At 44.2% G+C, this 4464-nt stretch overlaps 1 long non-coding RNA gene across 1 annotated transcript; it reads right to left on the bottom strand.

The window, feature by feature from the left end:
• Window positions 1–208: 208 nt before the first annotated feature.
• On the bottom strand, window positions 209–4052 carry LOC120098785 (uncharacterized). Its single transcript, XR_010058833.1, has 3 exons — window positions 2878–4052; window positions 1515–2666; window positions 209–338 (listed from the first exon to the last, which is right to left on the bottom strand). It is a non-coding gene; the product is annotated as an uncharacterized LOC120098785 (long non-coding RNA).
• Window positions 4053–4464: the final 412 nt, after the last annotated feature.

The raw sequence follows: 4464 nt of genomic DNA, 5'->3' as shown, positions 1-4464 counted from the left end.
ACACACCTCTGTCAGCTCTGCCCTCTTCAGAGTTCTATGGCTTAGTAAAGTATAAGAAAGGACAAAGAAGATTAATGCACACGTATTTTTTTGTATATATGAAGTATTATAGTTTAAACTATAATGCAAGAAAATCTATTTGGGACTAGTTTTGTAGATTCTAAATTATTGAAGGGTGTACAAAATTCACTTCTTTCTCTTGCCTTCTCATTCTCCATAGGGATCCTCCTTTGTCCTTTCAGAAATTTCTTATCGTGCCAGTCTCTCAACACATTATTTCTGTCCATTTATTGGCCTCCGGCTTCCGCTTTTTTCATCCTGTCCACAACACCACTTCCCTGTTTTTGTAAAAATATAAAAAATAAGAAAAGTAAGGTTGTCTTTTTTCCCACTTAGGTCCGGCACCTCAGTGCCCCAAGATATCTGCTGGATATATTAATTCTCAGTCAGCAAAGCGTCTCACCTGCTTTGCTCCATCCCACATCACACTGCCAAAGGCCTCTCTCTGAGCCTGACAGCAATCTCTCTACCTATCTATTTCCCAAGGCAGGTTTCCATGCCAGAAACACACATCCCAACTCTGTGGTGGCCCAAACCAGCCACCGCACACTTTCTTACACTTAAATCGCTACATGAAAAAACACACAACACAATAGCCTTTGGCCCAATTGGTAAAATTTGCCCACCTAAACCTACAAAGCCCAGTACCATCCATCCCTTAAGAACATTACTAACAACCTGTAAATACACAGTGGAATCTTAACGTCAGCCTCCATTGTTGTCCCTTAGCTCCTCTCCCGGTCCCTCCTGTCTCTCCCTCCTTTCCGTTCCAGTCTCCTCCTCTTCCTTCTAACTTCTCTTCTGCCCATCCTTCCTTCTCCTCCAATGACAGGCCTCCTTCTATCCTGTACCTGCCCCTCACCTGTATTTTACAAATTCAATGGGGAGAAGGTTCTAGTGAAGTCACCTGAGTCCTGAGTACATGACTAGGCAGCTGTCCTTGGGGCAGTGGAATTAGCATCAAATTACAGATAACTCCAGGGCAAACCACAACACTTCCCCAATAATTTTCATTCTCCCCACTTTGAGAGAGTGAGGTTCAAAACAGGCAATGGGTATCCCCTGCTGCTTAGAGCCTTGACCCCTTTCCTAAGGATAAACAGCAAGAACACCTGGGATTAGGATGTGGGGGTACAGACAGGGGGTCGTTTGGTGCCGCCTGCCATGTGGTAATTGAAGTGGAAATGATTTTTACTGCTGCGCATAATTTTCCCCAAGGACTGTTGGGAATAAACACATTGAGTGTCACTAGAGACTTGAGACCCCCAAGATCCTCCTAAGTTCCTTCCCCTTTCACAATGCTGTGACTGTAAGAAGGGACAGTTATAAATAAGAGTGGGAACAAGAAAAAGCTGAGAGGCCAGAAACAAACAAACAAGCAAAACCATTGAATGCTCAAGTTAACCTTGATAACCTGACAGGAAACTGTGATCCAGAGATAGACGAGGTTGTACCTTGTGCTGCAGCTGTACTTGGTAATGTGTAAGAGTCATCCAGGTGGTACTGGTTTTGAAGGCATGAAGGCATCATGAAGAGCAGCTGAGGCAGGGCACTGTGAGAGGCCATGGAAGGCCACTGGTGAAGTTGCAGCCTCAGTTGCAGCTGATGGCCCAAGACTGAGAGGTTCATGCAAAGGAGCTGAGGCTTGGCACCATGATGAGAGTCTATGAGAGGCTATTGGTGAAGCCTAGCTTCAGTGGAAGACCCCAGCATATTGGAGATGCCAGTACCATGGAATGACCACCAAGAACAGCAGCAGCAGTGGAGTGGATCACCCTGAGCTACAGAAGGCAGAGCTGGAGAAGTGATGCTAGCCCTTTGGAGGAGCCCAGAAGATCATGTGTGGATCCCAGACACTGGAACAAGAAGCTGTAACATTGAAGCTGCCTTGGAGACCCCAAGATGTTTGAGATGCCAGAACCATGGGATATCTGCTGAGGAAAGCTGCTAATAGGAAGTGGAACTGGCCCAGGAGAAAGAATTTTGTTGCAGTCAACAAAGTTGAAAAGGAGTTGGAGATCTGAAGACCGATTTGACATCAGCTATGGAGATGCAGAGAGTGGAGTTTGCCCAGCTGGTTCCCTGTCTTGCTTTGGAGATTACAGTTAAATGATTGGATGAGTCTCAGAAGAGACTTTGATCTTTGGACTTTTAACATTGTTGAGACTGCTATAAACTATGGAGACTTTGGAAGTTAGACTAGATATATTTTTTATTATGCTGTGGCTAGATATGGCCCCCATAAACTCACGTGTTTGAACAAGTCTATGTGAGCCAGGGAGCGGAATGTGATGGTTTGTATATGCTTGGCTCAGGGTGTGGCATGAGTAGAAGGTGTGGCCCTGTTGAAGTAGGTGTGGTCTTGTTGCACTAAGTGTGTCGCTGTGGGTGTGACCTGTAAGACATCCTCCTAACTGCCTGGAAGTCAGTATTCTGCTAGCAACCTTCAGATAAAGATGTAGAACTCTCAGCTCTGCCTGCACCATGTCTGCCTGGATGCTGCCATGTTCCTACCTTGATGGTGATGATGATGGTGGTGATGATGATGATGATGATGATGATGATGATGATGATGATGATGATGATGATGGACTGAACCTCTGAACCTATAAGTCAGCCCCAATTCAATATTGTCCTTTATAAGACTTGCATTGGTCATGGTGTCTGTTCATAGCAGTAAAACCCTAAGACATCTCCTTTCTTATACTCTGCTATTTACTTCTCAACCTGCCCTACCCATAGTCCCCTTATACTTTTTCTACTTTCTGGGGTTACACTATCTTGGATATTCATATCTGAATACCTATGGATTCATACCTGAGGACTGGAAACTAGGAATTTCAGATGAGAGAGAAGGTGTGGTGTTTGTCTTTCTAGTCCCTAAAGGAACCAGACTAACAAATAAACAAACAAAATGCACGGGACAAAAATCCTCCTTTCAATGAGTCAAGAGACTCCCAAAACAATATAGATTATTGATCTAGCACTTGGGTGCATCTCTGGGGTTGAGGTTGGGATCCTGTGGCGGAAGACACAACATACTTAAAACATAGGACTTAGATGATTCAATCAGGATCAGACATGAAAGTCTCTTTTCTGAGATCTAGCTTCCACAGTTCCAGAAAACACTATGCAAGTTTCCAAGGAAGGGAAGAAATTAAACACTCCTACCTAGCAACAACACCTATTAACCATCCATGAACCCAGATGAACAACTGTGAAGTGTATGAATATATATATATATATAATATGTATATAAAATGGTGCTTACATGTCTATGTCAACCAACAACTAATTGTACTTAAGGCCATTCTATAAGAGGAAAATCATGCTTGGTACTGAAAACCTATCCAACTTCCCGGAGCCAATGAGGTCATGGAAGTTATCAAAGAGTCCCCTTTGCTACACCAGCATAATTCATTATTACATTCTAAATCTTATCCTTATACGGACTGATAAAAATAGCAACCACCCTCCATCAGAGACATTTCTCTTTACAGAAAAGGGGGAGTACCACGGAAACCCACAACTTGATACGAGGCAGAGAGGGATGTTTGTGGGGGCCTTGGTCCCAGTGGATACATCTACATCACAGCTCCTCTATTGATGATTCAGTGAAGAACATGGGAGAGAGGGTGGAAAGATCGTAAGAGGAGCTTGCTCTAAACAGGCTCTCCTACAAGTGACCATGTAAACAAGACCAGGCTGTTGGCAATATCAACAGACATGTTAACACTAAAGGGGGAGGATCTCAAGGGATCCCATCCCTAGACCAGGAAGCACAGGCAATTGATGACAGCAGAAAGAAGGAGAATTAGCCTCTCCCAGGTGGAGAATTAGCCTTCTTGGTGGTCGTCTTTTGCAGAGTGCTCAATCCTGAAGCCATATACAAACTGACAGAAACAGACTCAGCAGGTCATTTCTTCTATGAGGGCTTAGTAGACTGGTGAGAAAGCCCTGTTGTGATGTTATCTAACCTGTGCTTTTAATGGCTCATTCTGAGGTCGCTATGGTGAAAGTGGACCCATTGGAATAGTCTAGAATAAAACCTTGGCCCTAATCCTTTGTTTCACTTAGTTCTATCGTCTCTATAGCTACGTGTCCAACAGGCACAATTTAGGAGGAAAATGATTTAATTTGGCACACGGTTTCAGAGTTTAACTGTCTGGGCAGATTCCAGTGTTTCTGGGCTAGTGGAGGAAAAGAGCATCATGGTGTCATGAGCAAAAACTCGGAGGCACTGCTTTGTAGTAGGCAAGAAGCAATCAGGATGAAGAGGAGACCTAGGCAGAGTCTATCATTTAGGGACAGCCTCCAGTGACCTATTGCTTCCAACCAGGTCCTGCCTTCCGGACATACCACAGTGCCACCAACTGGGGGACCAATCATTCAAAACATTGTAAA

This window comes from Rattus norvegicus, chromosome 1 (assembly GCF_036323735.1).
Source record: "Rattus norvegicus strain BN/NHsdMcwi chromosome 1, GRCr8, whole genome shotgun sequence".
Taxonomy (NCBI): domain Eukaryota; kingdom Metazoa; phylum Chordata; class Mammalia; order Rodentia; family Muridae; genus Rattus; species Rattus norvegicus.
This window is presented reverse-complemented; position numbering and strand designations above follow the sequence as displayed.